The 17,041-nt window shown below is 41.2% G+C and overlaps 1 protein-coding gene across 1 annotated transcript in view; it reads left to right on the top strand.

Moving 5' to 3' along the window:
* The window catches only part of EXOC1L (exocyst complex component 1 like), a 419,337-nt gene that overhangs the window by 202,104 nt on the left and 200,192 nt on the right, over window positions 1-17,041 (top strand). The gene's annotated exons all lie outside the window — the stretch shown is intronic.

The raw sequence follows: 17,041 nt of genomic DNA, 5'->3' as shown, positions 1-17,041 counted from the left end.
ATTTCTAAGATTACAGCATAGGGTATATGCTGCATATATATGAGGTGAAATATTTTGTACAAAATATGCATATTTTAACCTTCACCCCAAAATAGAAGGTACAAATATTAGCCTTCCCCTAAAGTTGAAAACGTATTTTCCTAATCTACTCTATTCACAACCTTCCCACTGTAAGGAAGGCATGGTATGAACAGTAAGACAGACATAAGTGACCACAGTTCAAGGGTGTTTATTGAACTTCAAAAAGGGTTTGAAAAAAGCCCATCTAATCCTAAATCTACAGATGGGAGCAGGCTATGACAATCAAATAATAATAACGCAGGCCTAGTGGTGTCTTGTCAAAATAAAAGGGCCTATACTAATAAACCTATTGCTAATCCTTACCTCTAAATACAAATAGTGTGGGAAACAGTGTTACGAAAAGAAAGACCTGTTCACAAAATGATATTTCAAGATGTTCAGGCCGTTGGCCTACCTTCCCCACGTTTTCAGCATGGGACAAGTCGGTACACTCGAGCTTAGCACAGTCTCTGGCTTCTCTAGCACGAGGATACAGCTCAATCGTTAGCTTCAGGGCCTTCTGTGCCCAAGTTTCTTTGCCTTTCAAAGTCTCTTCTTTAAGAGGGCCTGATGCGGCAAACAAACAATGAGTTATTTTCCTCTTAGGATTTCACAAGCATTCAATTTCTCAGGTGATTCACTGTTCACCTTGCATCCCCCTCAGCCAAGCTCAGATCCTCTCAACACAATGCTTGTAGGATATTCATGTATCCAATTTCTCGTACGATATTCTTTCTCATGGTTAACCCCAGATCCTCCTCAGACATGCTCAGATCCCTTTTATCACAATGTTCAATTAGTCTCCCTCCACCGGGCTCGGATAAATTTCAATTGAACTTTTCAACACAAACTTGATTTAACTAAGAGCTTTCAGCTGATCTCCCTCCGCTGGGCTCCGACCAACTTGAATTTACTTTGTCATCAACTTTCTTTACGCTATTAACATCAAAGACTATCGATTGTGTATGGGATTTTGCTTGACCTGTTGCAGGAACACTTCGATTCACAATTTTCTGTCAATTTTCTGTCACTCTTTGACTTTTGCCACCTTTCAGTTCGATACCTTACAGAGAACACATGCAGTGCCGGACCACACTGTCTAAGGTATCGTATCTTGGCTTCAAAGTTACGTAAGCGGATTCAATTCAACACTACAGCTAAGTCAATGCCTAGTCTGGGATGCTGAGGGACACCCTTATTGATATATTTTTATGTCCAGTTCGTTTACTCTGGATGACAACCCTTATGTAACACCCCTCTCTTAGAATCCCCTTGACCCCACTGAGCCAAGAAGTAGGTTTGTTTTGCAAATTAAAAGGTTTATTTGAAAATTAAACAATATATATCTATCACACTTTTATAGTAAATTAATATTTGATAGCACACTTGTGAGGATGATAGTGATCAACAATGGATAATGTTACAGTGGTACACTCTTTTGATGGCTTAGAAGTGATATAGAGAGGATAAAGTAGCTGAGAATGCTTTTATGGCTTCAAGGACAATGCAATGATGAATAAAAATGCAGTACAGAAAATTAACTTGATATGACTTCAACAAAAGACAATGTAATCACTTTTCTTTGACAATTCCCCCCGCCTTTATGCAAGGTAAAGAGATGGAAGGAAAGCACACAGTTCTCAGGAATGCAATCAAATATAATTCAGTTCCCCCCTAGCCAGCTTAGAGGAAAACAGGTAGGAGTTTGAAACACAGGCAATATACTTTGATGTGGTATGCAAAGAAGTGAAAAATATGCTAAAATGATTTTAATTCCCTCTAGGAGTTCAGGGTGGGTGACAGCTACTTTGTATTAGTTCAGGATCACTTTAGCAATGCTCTATGAATGATTGTCAGGTTGCAAACAAATTTCAGAAAAGGAAAGTAAGGACACATCTTTTTACACATGGCTGAAATTAAGCAAAATGTCAAATCGCGGCAATTTAGTCGAGTGCGTCGAGCGCAATTACGGAGGCACTATAAGGAGTAGTAGGAAGTCGGTTTTAGGTTCGTTGGAAAGCCTAGAATCTTAGCTTTAAGATGAAATCTCGTTCCTAGCACAAACGGTTCCGGAGATACGGCCGATTTAGTAAAGGTAGTTTTTTGGATTTGAAATTTTAAAGCTCAGAATGACAGATGACAGTTTTCAGTTTTAAAGATAACAGAATGACATGATTCTAGGAGGCAGTTCTAATAGGCTAAAATAGTTTGGATTAGATTATTTTAAACTAAAATATTGGTTTTGGCACAGTGCTAGCTGGGTACTCACACTAGATTTTGGACAGGAATGCGACTTCGTCACGGATCAGGTCAACCGGTTGGACTGGACTCCTGGCGGTTCTCTCGCCACGGACGATCTCTGCCTGGTTCTGCTCACAGCGATGAGGGTCAGCTCTGCTAGCGGCACTGCACAGCGGTCGGGTCTCTGGTTCTGCTCTCAGCACTGCACAGTTCTGGTCCCTCTGGATCTCTGGTCTCTCTAGATCTCTGGTCTCTCTAGATCTCTGGTCTCTGGAGATTGTTGGTTTCGAAGTCTGGAGTCTCCCGGCAAAGCGTCCCACAAGAAAGTGGAAAGTGAATCCCCCTACCTGGGTTCCAGTGGCTCTTTTTATGTGTTTAGAAAGTGGGTCGGTCGGCTCATTCTGCATGCCCAACCCTCTCAACTTATCATTGGCCAGTTCCTCCTCTCTTCCTTGATTGGGGGAACTGGGTTGTGAGTCAGAGTGATGAGGTAGGTTTATGGTCAGAGGATCCTCCCCTTGTCAAATTGCACACAAATCTATTTCTGATCCAAATACATATTTATCTATGTACCATTTTTCTAATATTATAGGTCCAGTTAACATATTTTCTGTAGCACCAAACCATCCGATCCCTGTCTTTGTACGATGTTGTGTCCACTTATGACAGAATTCTCCCCTTTTCATTCAGATAACGACCTCTAAACCTTTCCAGATTGTACACAAATGTGCATCAGGGATATGGGTTTCAGATGATAAAGTGTTAGATTTTTAACATGCTTACATTTGAAGTAACAACCTTTTTTCCGCTACTATCCCCAAGAACTTACCACAGGGTCCTAACACCTCTTAAAATGTGCACGAAAAATCACAAGAATGATGATGTTATTTATATAATTTTTACAAGTCCGCACTATGAATTATCCATCTTTTTAAAATCATGCTCTGGCCCCAAAGGGGTGTGGTTTTCCAAAGCACATAGTGGAATTTCTGGTTTATCCACTTCCCCCAAGCTCAGCTTGCTCTCACAGGCACTGCCCCTCCCAGTTTCTCCCAAGAGGAAGCCATTTTACGACCCCCCAATATAACATTGGCCGGAGCCAGGGACAGTGCTTTGTTTAGTTTCCTGTAGTCCCCAGGTGCTCCTCCCCTAATCCAATCAGAGAGGTGTTATCTCCTTTTGGCAGGGGCAGCAGAATGCAGCCAGGCCTGGGAAGAGTTGTTGAGCCAGTTCAACTCCTGTCGGGGGTAGTTGTCGGGCAGAATTCAATCTCTTTAAGCCAAGCTTCAGCTAAATGTCATATTTGTTCCCAGTTTTCTACATTCCAATCAAACTTACAATTTTTACACATGCAGCTAGAATGCTGATTCTAAGTTCAAAACTATGACATTTAACAGTTGCAACCTTTGTTACACTCAAAAGTAGGCCACTCATTTATTTAAAACATTTCGATTTTAGTGGCTTTCTGTCCATTTAACTTAAGCTGCTGACATCCACAGCTCAACCAGTTTTGTTATAAACATTGTTTTGGGCTCTTCATCTTTCCAGATTTTGTATGCACACAAGAATACATTCTGCCAAATGTCTGCTGGTGTTCATTGAGATTTTTGAATATCTTGTGATGTTTAAAATAGGCATTTTGAGCTTGCATTCAGGGAAACAAAGGTGATTTTAAAGCGCTTTTAAGCTAACAGGCACTGCTGTTTTTCCTTTGGCACACATTCCACTCATGGCACCCCTGGCCCATCATGCTTGCACTGGTGGGTGGCAGGTTAGGGGACCACTTTGTTGTGCGCAATACTGCACGGTTCTCTAGGATTCTGGCGCAAAATGTGGGCTTTTCTGCCCTCTTGGATTTCCTAAACCCACAGCACCAAATGTTGCAGCATAATAGTCCAAACGTGGGTCAGGACACCCAACAGTTCCATCACTCATCTGTTGTTCAAATGTACTCGCGTTGATCATCACATATGCTTCATAAACTGTCTGCTTCGGCATTCATTATACAATGTTGCCGCTTTCAACCTTGGCTTCAACAGAGACCGGCCTGGCATCAGTCTCCCCAACTCACCAGCTGTGCTGGCTTCACAGGTGCTTCTTTGTTGTAGGGGCAAAGGACAGTACGACAGCGGCAATCGATTCTCCCCACCTTGACTATCGACCTGGGAGAGCTGGGGTACCTCTGACACACAATGCAGGATTCTTCAGCCTTGTTTCCTGGTCTTATGCTTCCTTTTCTTGAAGGCTCATGAAAGTAATGGTTCCTTGTTGAAAAGGTCAAGGGCACCTCCCTCCTTGTGATCCCCTTCTGTTTTACCGTCTTTTGTTTTGTATTAAACTGCCATCTTGCAACTGCTGCTTCCTCGTGTGCTTTGCCTCCCTCAGAGTGTGCTCTCGTGCTCCGGCTTTTATCCGTGTGGGGATGTGTAGTGGACGTCCGGTGTGTGTGTAATGGTCAGTAATAGCCTGACCCTTCCTGACCATTGTAGTGGGACATGTGAGGTATACGGCCCAAGTGTTAGTTCGTTTGCTCTCATTGCGGGCTGTCCGTGAGAAAGTGTTTGTGTTGGGAAAAGTGGGTGTTGAGTTCCCAAGTATCCTATCTGATAGGATGGGGTAAAGGTGTTACAGGGAAGGGGATACCACATCTCGCCATCCGGTGTCCCACTCCCACTCCCTGAAGAAACCTCACTCATCCATCCCCAGGAAATAGATCCGAAAGCGGTGGCCGTGTCCTAGCAACCTGGATGACAGATCCCCATGGACTAGCGGGTGAGACACCTTCAGTTTTCTCACACCACTCTCTGCAGGCAACTCTCTTGACCTCCTGCTCTTCTCCAACTCTCTCAGAGCAACTAACACTACTGTCAAGTCATCTCTTTTGGATCACTCCATTGTATCCATCAGCATCCTTCCTCTAACCTAAAAATGTTAACCCTCTGCTATTCCTCCTTCCTCTGTGACCTTCAAGTCTTACGCTCCTACTTCTCTAATAATACTTCCTCCACTGATCCTGCTTTCTCCACCTTCCAGTCCCTACTTCACAACTCCTTCTCTTCTCACTTCCAATTGCTAACTTTCACCCCTAAATCCCAGCATCCGCAAATTTTGGTCTCTACATCCTTGCATGGTCCCCACACTGGCATGGGATGACTACTGTGCAGATGGAGGCTCTCCATTCTCATGAGGACTTGTAACTATACCTTTCTCTTGATAGTACTAAAAGGGATTGCTACCTTTCTGCCAGTGACACTTACTACAACCATCCTCGCTGACTCCAAGGCACCCGAAACTCACTCCTTCTAAACCCACAACTATTAACTCTACTCTTTCAGCTAGTGACCTTGCTGAATACCTTGCTTCCGAAATCTCCAAAACCAGGGAATCTCTTCTCACCCTCCTCTTACTCTCTTCCTATTTTCCTCACTCCACCTACTCTAGCATCTTTCACTGCCTCCATCTCACACTTCAGCCATACCAACACTGACAATGTCCTTGCACTGCTGAGGAAGGCTGACCCCTTCTGTGTTACCTATTACTCCTCTATTGACCTCTAATCTCCTCAGCCTATTCTTTGACTCTGCTTGCTTTCCCTCTATTTCCAAAACAGCTAGGGTCATCCGTCTCCTGAAAAAGCAAGGTGTTGATCCAAAACGTTCAACCTGTGTCAATTCTTACTCACTAATCTGTTGGAGTTGGAAAGAGTTGTATTCAACATGCTCAACCTAAAAGACCCCCTTCAAGCTGTATTCTGCTCCTGCCACTCCACTGAAACTGCTTTTATGAATGTCTTCAACTTTATTGCCTCTGCTAAACATTCCAACTTATCTTCTATCCTAATCCTCCTCAACGTATCTGCTGCCTGTGATACCGTCAGTCACTCTGATTTCCTCAAATTAGATGGACTCATCATTGTTTTCCTGGCAGTGACCTCCTCACATGTAGACAGGGGATGGCAGCCGCTATCTTGACCCTGGAGGTATCTGTATGAGGGAGGATCACATTAGGGGAAACAACCTCTGGGGAGATGTCCTGACTTCATCGGATGAGACGTGGTATCCCCCTTTCCCTTTTCAGGATGAATACCCCATTTCCAACAATCCAAAGGCCCATTGTGGTGCCTTCCCCACTTCCACCCATGCAAAGTAGTGGAAAGCTTTGGTCAGATGTCAAAGGCCAACTCTCAACTAAAAAATTATGAAAGATAATTTCCCCAGCTAAACATGCTCTTCTTACAAACCTAGTTTGCCTTTAAAACCCATTGCAAACAAGTGTACAGTATTCTCAAAACGGAACTACTATTCCCACAATTCCCACAACACTGGGATGAGGAAGAGGTGAGGAGTAATGATGATCACTTGCCACTGTCAAAAGTCTAGTCCTTCCCCAAATCCTATTGGCCAGAGCCAATGTAAAGATGACCCTTCCTGGAGGAACTGTGGACTGCTCTTTTGGCCAAAGGAGAGGGCATCCCTTGCACCCCAACTACTTAAGTGGAGCTGGGAAGTGCTGGAGGAACCAAGAGAACCAGTCAGTCACCTCCAGAAAGAAGGGGAACCCCTGGGTATTAACAGGGTGCCACAGCCCCAAGGTAACTGCAGACTTCCTCATTAAAAGGGAAACCAGGGAGAGAGATTCCTGTGCAGTCCGCAGGAGCTTGTGAGAAGAGGTGGCTTCTCCATTGAAGGTTGGCAGAGGCTGAAGGCACGACCCGGTGTGCAGAAGCTGGAGGAGAGAGCTGGTGTGTTGAAGCAAAGAAGCTTGGCAGCAAAGAAGGAAAGTAACGTGGTGTGAGCAAGGTGTACCGTGGAGACACCAGGAACCGCAAGAAGATTCCTGGGAATCCGGTAGCCAAGAGAAGCAGCGTTGTCCTTATCTGATCTGCAGAGAAGCTGGCGTGCAAGAGCGGGCTGTGAGGGACGCTGGAGAGACGTCAGAGCCCCCAGAGTGGCAAGCAAGCGGCGAAGGTATGCCACATAAGCACAAGCAAGACGGTGAGTCTGCCATAGCAGAGTGGGGACCCCGGGGCGTTTCAGCAGCCACGCTAAAAAGAATTTGAACATTGTGAAGTTTTGGAATATGAAATTAAAAGAAGATTGGGTTAAATTGAAAGCGCAGAATGCCAACTTGAACCCCAATAAGAAGTAAATGCAAATGTGGGGAAAGCTTAACAGAAACTGTGAAAACAAGTAAATATACCAAGATAAGAAAGATATATGCTGCCTGAATACAAAATGGAAATAAAATACAAGAGACGTGCTGGCAGGCGTGTATACCAGGCAGTTGTGAGAACAAGAGAAGTCCTGGCAGGAGAGTACACCAGACAAGTGGAAGTGCATGAAGAGCCCTGCAAGGGGAGTATACCAGGCAAATTGCAAACCTACAAGGAGTGTTGAGCAGAAACAGTTTGTTAAACAAAGAAAGATGGTATGTTTAAAGAAAGAACGCTTTGTCAAAGAAGAACTTAGAAGGCTGAACAGTGTTTTTTCTAACAGGACTGTTTTGGACTAAGAAAGACACCAAGAACTGTTAGACCCAGAGATATTTGTCATACCTATGCGGAATCCAGGGGAAGGGATTCACCTTCTGGAACTAAGGTCTTTTCCATTTTGGAGACCATTTACATTCGAGTTATTCTATTTTTAGTGTGAGGGTCAGGATAGAACATTTGGGCACAAGCACGACTTTTGATTTACGACCTCCTGCTAAAGATAGATCCTTAGTTCTTGGTTCTTGGGTAGGGAACCTCCTCTATAGAATAGGGTCAAAGAGGCATTTTCCTAACCCATTTCAGTTGAATAAAAGTTTTTAACCAAAAACACGACAACTTTGAGTCTGGCTTTCATTTCCAACCAGTCACAATACTCTCTCATAGCTTGGGCTTTGTTATTGAGCACTGGCCTAGATCGAATCTTATGTGGCACCTCGTCAGTTCTGTGTTTCCTGGAACAACACCACCTGTCAACTCATCCAGTTCCAACATGACCCTCTTCCCTACTCATCTTCAGTTAGAAACTTTGGTGTCATGTATGACCCTTCACACGCATTCTCTAAAATTGTAATGGTCGCTCGCCTCAACCTCCTAAAAATCATGAAAAGCAGGCACCTAATTCCCTTCAAAACCGCCAAACATATCTTAACCACTCTTGTCGTCTCTAAACTGGACTACTGTTTCCAATATCCCCTTTGGTATTCCAAAATATGCATTCTGTCCTCTTGACATGAATGTTAACATGTCTAGCAGGACCCCTGTGAACTCTCTCACTTCACCCCTACTTCCTACTATCTTCAGCAGGCAGGCTGCCTATCTATGCAAAATGGGGCCATGTTCCAATATCACATACTAATGCATTTATCCATCCAAAATAAGGCACCACCATATCTATCCTCTTCTATGAACCCCTGCAAAACCGGAAGTCTTTGCTCGGCCGCATCCACCACCCTTGTTGGTACCTCGCCAACCCTGTGCATTCTATTACCTCCACTCTTTTAACTCTTCTTACTTCTTACTCTGCTTACTTGGAACTCCCTTCCCTCTGCAATTTGAAACATGGTCCATATTGATGTACTCAAAAGCAAATTGAAAGCCCACCGCCTCGCTTCTGAGCTATACTCTTGACGCACCGCTCCAGGCTTACTATTTACACCTTCCTTCACTGCTAACCACATTCTTCCCTCTTTTGCCCACCACACTAGCACTTAAAAATTTCAGGTCACAGCTCATGCTTAGCTGGCTAGACTGCCTACCTGCTGACACTTACTTGTCCTACATTTGTACACCAGATCGTTCCCGGAATTTAACATACCCATTCTCAAACCTAACATCACCCCACTATATGTACTCTCCCATTATGAGAGGCTCACTGCCTCCCTTTTATCTTCTGTATTAGCTTTTGTTAGCTCCTTTGTTACCAACAGAACTTGTTTCCCTATATGTATGTCTGCAAATGAATATAAAGATGCATACCTTCCTGGGAGAATAGCTCAGCGGCAACGTGCTCGCCTTGGAAGAAGACGACACGGAGCAACACAGGTTCGATCCCCGGGTCCGCACTTAGAAACCTATGGGTATTAAGCACGTTATAAATAACCAATTATATCCTATCATATACCAAACAAAATGACAGGGATAATCTACTGGTTTTTCGGTAAAATTTTTTGCCAAGAGAGAAACCCCTGGTGACGAACGTCCCACCGCCTTGTCGTGTAATACAGAAAAGTATCTGGTTTCAAACGTTTGCATATTTACAAATTTGTACAGTTTCGGCATGAACCACTCCGTTTAATTGTGTATGTCACCCATTTCCATCCTCAAAATGGCAGTGGATTGATTAAAAAGTGAACAATTATGCATGTAGACCTTCTGAAATAATGCATGTTTTTTCATATTTATTAATTATATTAATTAACCAAAATAGTGTTGCAACTTAATTATTATCCATATGGCAGGCAAAAAGTTGGGGCGCGTTTACACTTGTTGACTTCATTGTTAAAAAAAAATGAATTGCAAAATGCTGATGACTGAAAAATTACTTTTGATGCCGAATAGCCACCTGCAGACCTCTTTAAGTCATAGGCCACATTACATTGATTTGACTTCTTTTTGATTTGTATTTGTCAGCGCAAATGCACAAACAGCAAGCCTCAGGGTCTATTACATATAATAAGCATATTTCACCCCAGACCAATAGTAGCCAGAACACTGTTCAATGTAGAGATGACGTATCACAATGCTGCAAATGTTTGGGGCCTCAGATTGCTTTTTGGCTATTTGAGTTACTTTCTAAGGGATAGACACGCCTGGTAAGCCATCGGCAGACCAGAGCAGAGCACCAAAATTGCATTGTCCAGTGGTGAAGGCTACAACCAAAGGGCCGGCAACCCCAAAGTCTTTCCCACCAAGGTTGTGTGAAAGCAGCAGGGTCAGTAATAGCAGTACAACTGAAAAACAAATGCAAAGATATTCTGGAAGGCTGGGGTGCTACAATTATGATTGTACCTTTTTAAAGTCCATTTTGAAGGAGATAAGAATGAACACAAGTGGACTTGGTTCCTACGTATCCATGAAACACTGGAGCTGGTAAACTTAAACAAAATACTTTTGACCACGGGGCAGATGCTTTCTAACTGAACATATTTTAGTGGGTTTAGCCTGGTTTTAGGGTTAATTAAACCAAATCTTCAGGGGTGCACCCTAAAAGAGAATGAATATAAAGATGTATTATTCAAAAACTGTCACCCCATGATATGTGGGTTTAGTCTCTGTATTGCCACCTTTCTTGCTGCTCCTCAGGAATTTCAAAGATTTTGCTTTCCTAAGACCCCTGAGGCAGTAATTGGGGATGTGCAAAGTTTACTATTGGATCTTGATCTTAGAGCTACGGAGTGTCCTGAAGGACACAAAGAAATGGCAGAAGATGAAAAAAGGCTTTACGATTTCCAAATTGGTCAGGAAATAGGTGCTGAGGCATAGAAATACCTAAATCGTATCATGTGGCATAGCAGGTTTAGCCAAGAGGTCAGGAGATACTGTTTTGAAGGTATGGTTCCTTTCTCCCTATTTTCTTTCTCTTTTTAGAAAACAAGGACAAGAGCATAGGTACGGCAGCATGCTGTTAGAATTCCAAGTGCCATCATGAAGGTGGACTACTGATAGCAATTAGGAATGCTCTTAAACTAAACCCACAAGGAATGTATGACAGTAGAAGATGCTTTCTAGTTGAATGCCATAAATACCTCACTGCTAATGGTGGCTTCTTAATAGCAAATGTATATACAAATTCCTAAGATTCAGTAGCAGATAGATTTGCATAAGATTCTGATTTAGACAAGGCTCACACATGCAAGATTATGCCAAAGAGAATTGTTGATGAATTTGAAGTTAAAGCAAGATTTTGAATAGATTTTGTATGTGTTAGGTGGAATATTATTTTATTTGTATGTGAACGGTTTTATATTAAAGACTTAATGACAATACAAAAAACAATAGTTGCAATTCTTATGCTAAATTGTCTGCCTCAACTGTGGAGAAAGAGGCTTAAGTAAACTACTGATTAAATTAATGTTCCTACATGATTGAGATAGTGTAATAGTACGAGGGTTGGCAATATCAAAAATCAGATCAAGCTGACATCAAACAATTGGAAAAAACCTGCACAAAACTTTTGCTAGATAAGTTAACTCCCAGAAAAAGGGATGGGATCCAAAAATGAAATACCTTTGCTCCAAAATTAAAATCAATTTAAAGCACAACTACACATCCTGATGAAAGCTGTTCTGTAATAGCTTGACAGTCACCATATCAGTGAAAGAGATGGTTCCCATATACAAGATAAGAAAGATGAGCACATTTTAGCAAACATATAGACATCTGACTGATATTCAAAACTGTTTTGAAGTGTACAGCTTTGGATACTTGGCAGTAGAAGTGGCAGAATGTGAAGGTAAGGTGCCTAATATGTATGAATATGTATGTATTTCAACAGCTTGTAAGCATGAAAATCAATTCAGGTGACATCATCTTACGATTTCCACTAAAAAAACGTTTTAGTAATTTAAGTTGAAGATGGTCTCTACATTAAGGATTGACATAACCATGTTATATGGGATTATTAAAATTATGGACAAATATGAAATGAAAAATAAGGTTACATTATTGTAAAAAAGACAGAAAGAAAAGATTGTGATGGTCTATTAATATCCTGCAAGAAGGTGCAACACCAGAAAATGGACTGAAATATGGCAGCATAGGATCTGTGCAATGGAAGACACTTTACTACGAATTAAGCTCAGGAAGGATTTTTAAAGGTTGAGATATAGTTTTTGAGACAGACAGGTTTGAGATACCAGTCACAGAACATAGAAAAGATATCTAAAAATGCAATGTAATAGTGTCATGTTTTGTTATGTAGTTGTAGTGTTTTATAATTATTTAACAAACATTTTTAGTATAAAGATGAAAGTAAAACAATGTGATGATTAACATGAGAATACAGTTTGGCTTCTTAGATATACAGTGGTAGTAATGGTTCCTTTTGTCAAATTGACCATATGTCATAGTGGCGATACATCTTGGGAATTTCTGTAAACAGAAAGTGGAAATACACAGCATAGAGGCACCTAAAGAGGCCTGTTCAGAACACTAATAGGTTAAGGGCTGGCGTACACACACAAGCATTGTAGAGGATAGGTGTATAACATGATATAGAATTACTATCCAAGTTCTATATCCAATGGGAAGATCAGAGGCATCTGCAGCTACACATTGAAGCAATTAGGAAAAGGTATCACAATTAAAAAAGACTGATTAAAAATGAGATGAACAGAGCCATAATGTTATAACATCCCAGAAAAAAGACCCTTCCAAAATGATTAGTTGTTAAAAATTAGCCAAGATTATTTTTCGACACTGTCAGTTAGAAGCTGAAGTGAAGTTCCATCACAAACAAATGTGGGAAAAATTCAGTCATCATGCTTATTGTTATAGCTAAAGAAGTCTCAGAATAGAGAGTGGTGGATTTGGTAAAAGTAGAAGATATTAAAATATTGTCTACATGGAAGTACACAAAGCCTAGTAATATCGTTATTTTGTCCTCCCTTGTTTTCCCCCTTCTTGTTTTGTCACACCTAGAAAAACTTGTGTACAGGCGTGTTATAAATGCCACATCATATCATATCCTAGAAGAGGAGATTAGAAGGAATCAAACAGGAAATTAGGGAATTCAAAGAATACAACACTGCTGACCGAATCAATAGAGTAAAAGGATCTTGCGAATTTCTGCTATGGGAATGCATTGCCATATAATAGAGAATGACATGAGCCAAGAGAATATCTTCCAACAACAGAAAAGGGAAAGAAAGAAGAGTAATATTTACAGACACACTATTTAGTTCAAGTGACAAAAGTACATATAGTGAGAGCGAAGGTTATTTATAATGCACTTAATACTCAATGGTTTCTAAGCGCAGACCCGGGGATCGAACCTGTGGTGCTCCATGTCGTCTTGCTTCCAAGGCGAGCACGTTGCCCCTGAGCTATACTGATCTTGTGGGAGAAGCAACATCAACCGACAGATAAAACAGGCAGTATCACAAGGGTAAATACAGTAGAAGATCTGGTAACTGCAGAAATAGAAATGGATGACACCTTTTTTTATGTAGAGCTCAAGAGAGACAGCCAGACATAGACAATCAACAGAGAACAATGTGCAATGTAAAACACTGGTAGAGTACCTCTATCAGTATAAACTAACTAATCAGGATAACACATTCCTAGAAAAGGGGGTTAGTTTTGCCTTGATGAATAAACAGGATATGTTGCAGTTCAGAAAGGAATTTCAACAATTGATGTGTGTGGAAGATGCACTTTAGACAGTTTTTCAGTGGTCAACAGTTTTCTACAGCAATACTTGAACAATATTGAGGAATTCCTCACCGTTTATGCCGCCTGCTCACTCATGCACGTCAAAAACCCCAACCTTGGAGGTTTTGGGGGAAGTAGCCATATTAGAAATTGTAAGGGATCTCTTTTTAAAATTTGATTACAAATGACAACAAGGCATTAAAGGATTTAGCCACAAATGAGAATGTCATCATTCTTAAGCGTGACAAGGGAGAAGCTATAGTTACCTTGTATCATAAAGTCTATTTTGAAGCATGTGAGTGGCAACTCCAAGATATCATGAGTGAGGACCCCACACTGAAATTACTGGAATTACTGGAGACCATACAACAGAAAACAAAAAAGCCTTTAGAGCAGCGGTCGAAGTGTACAAAAAGAAGTAGTGGAACTACGTTCCCTGCTGGCCTGCCCCTGCTCCCCACAAACCCCATTGAAACAGCCTCTCCTACACACAATGCACCCCCCAAACACTTGCACCTGCTGTTTAAGGGAACATTTAGTGAAGTGCACTGAAAGTGAAGGTTTCAACTTCTTCCTACACTTTTATTTTAAAACAAAACCATTCCGGAACGGTTTCTTTTTAAAATAAAAGTATAGGAGCTGTAAAAGGTCATTTTAAAAAGTAGAGGAGCACCGCTCCCGACCGCTCCCGCTCACTTCGACCACTGCTTTAGAGGGACCAGATTAGTAAGTAAGAAGCGCCATTTCTGGTGAAAGAGGAACAGAGAGTGCTGATATGCTACATAGTTATCAAGATGCACAATAGTCGACTAAACCCATTATGATGCCCTACTGTGTCAAGGATAGATTGAGTATCGGAACCACCCTCACTGTTTGTGCACGTTCCTTAAGCCTTTGTCTAGCAGGTGAGGTACTACATGAGGTACTCCACATAAGCCATTCGATTAATGGAATGCCATCCATTTGATTCAAATGATGACATAATAAAAGGCTTAGAGATACGTCTCTGTTTACACTAAAACTTCTATATGCCTAAAGGAAAGACTATTCCAAACCAATAATTCCTTAGCTGGTGCATCAAAATGACAATCCTAGAGAATTTGTTTCTGTTCCAAGACCCATTTTACCAACAAATAGAGGGTACAGCAATGGGCACCCTGGTGGCACCCAATATAGAAAATCTTTATGTAGAAGTTTGTGAGGAGTTTGCCATTCATGGAATAACTGAACTCTATATTGCATTTCCATAAAGTTACCCGATGCAAATAGACAATGTGGTCATAGTGTGGCATGGTACAGAAGACGAATCTAAGGAAGTTGTTGCATGTCTTCATAGTCAAAATAGCCATTAGATATTTACTTCAAAGATGAGTAAAGCTAAGTTACATTTTCTTTATATAACTTTATATTATGAAAACATGGATATCTAAAGGCTAAACCATTCCATAACAACACAGACAAGAACATACTTCTACGTTAAGACCATTTTCAACCTAATAGCACATGTGAGAATCTCACGTAAGGACCCTTTATTCAGATAAAAAAATAATAGCTCTGCGACAAAAGCATGAGGAAGAAGTACAAGTTCTTACTGATAAACTTGTAATTAGTGGGTACTCTAAGAATGTAGTGAAACAAAGCAAAGTGATCATATAACAGGGATATGGAAGCCCTTCTCACCTTTAAGAATAAAATAAAGAATCGGAAACCAAGCACTTACATTAATTTCTCTATCGGGGTAAAGGGATTAATCATAAATAACTAGAAGCTGTTTCAATGTGTGAATTCCTTGCAACCTCTGTCTGCAAATACGAGAACCTGAATCATCATGCACTGTATAATACAGATTAATATTTGGTTAAACGCAAAGACAGCAATAAGAGAAATGTGGGGAATGGAAACCCCATGGCTCATGCCCAATATGGAATATGCAGCGTTTGTAAGCAGAGCAAAAGGAGTAAAGAAACTCAAATAGGACTGCTAAAACCATGGAAGCAAAAATCCTTCACCAATTGCAGCACTATTGTAACAATGTACGAGATAGCCTGCCCATGTAGAAAATCCATGTAGGCAAAATGGAAAGAAGAGTTAAGGTAAGGATGATGGAAGATACAAATCTGTATTGAAAACACATTCTTACTACCCCAGTTGCACAACACATCAGGTTAAATGACAGACTCTGGACAATGCTAAATATAAAAAGGAATGCAGAGCAGAATAACATATAGGCATAGTTGTGTTGGCAGGAATTATTAGTAAAATAACTAGAAAGAACATGTGCTTTTATTTGTTTATTCACTTGGCTGAACAATGGTACAAACATTTTGTGTTGTATTGAAAGGAAAGGAGAAAAAAGGAGAAAAACATAAAAGCATTTTACATGGTTTAGCATGGTGAGGGGGCCCATATTGAGAATGTTCAGATGGACTGGTTGCATCTACTGAACTGCAATTATACATATGTCACGCTTTCATGCAATGGCACATCTAATTGTACAGACAACAACTGACAGTTCAGCTATCAAGCTAAGCACTGTAAGTGAATGTCTATAGTTGTTGGCCCTAGAGCTTGGAACACAGCCAGATGTCCTCTGTATCAGGCCAAAATACAGTTCTTCATTGTTAGTTGTCCATATCACATCCATTAATCAACTGTCCATAGTGGGGGCTGACCTCCGGGTCAAGTTTTTAAATATGCAGCGTTTTGCAAAGAGACAGCACAAGTTCACACATTTTCACTTAATTGAGGGTAGGTTGGTGGCTAGGACAAATAGACATAACTGTGGGAGTGGTTCCATCACCTTGTGTAATAATTCTGCACGTTTGTTGCATAGCCCCTCTCAGAAGGCATGTAGTACAGCACAGATTCAGATCATGTGGATTTTATACCTGGAGCATGCACCACTGCATTCTGCATTAAAGTGCTTCATTTTAGCTGGTGTGTGTAGTACCTGGAATTTCAGTATGCGAAATCTGGAGTTGAGGGATGCGGTCCCCGTCAGTCTGCACATATCGTGCCAGTCATCCTCAGAGCCAGCCAGTCCAAGGTCTTTCCTCCACTTCTCACATAGCATGCCTATGGTTGTTGGCCCATCAGTTTGTATCAGGGTATAGTGAGGGGTCACTAATGCGAGGCAGACAACTGCTTGTAGATTGCTCAAAGTAAGACATTTTATTAAAGTAAATGTTTTCAAATAAAGCCTTGCTTGCCCTATTCTACCAAGGAATTCCTTACCTAGTCTAAAGGTTAAGGGAACAATCTCTAGCATGGGTAAACTGGCCCTGACTCTAAAAAAACAAATATTCAAAGACAATTATAAAGCAACATAAGATAATAAAGAGTATTGAACAATATTTGAATGTTGAAAGTCAGCTTTAA

Source organism: Ambystoma mexicanum, chromosome 6q (genome assembly GCF_040938575.1).
Source record: "Ambystoma mexicanum isolate Mex_15411 chromosome 6q, UKY_AmexF1_1, whole genome shotgun sequence".
NCBI classification, from domain to species: domain Eukaryota; kingdom Metazoa; phylum Chordata; class Amphibia; order Caudata; family Ambystomatidae; genus Ambystoma; species Ambystoma mexicanum.
The sequence above is the reverse complement of the archived record's forward strand: the minus strand, read 5'-3'. Positions and strand labels throughout refer to the sequence as shown.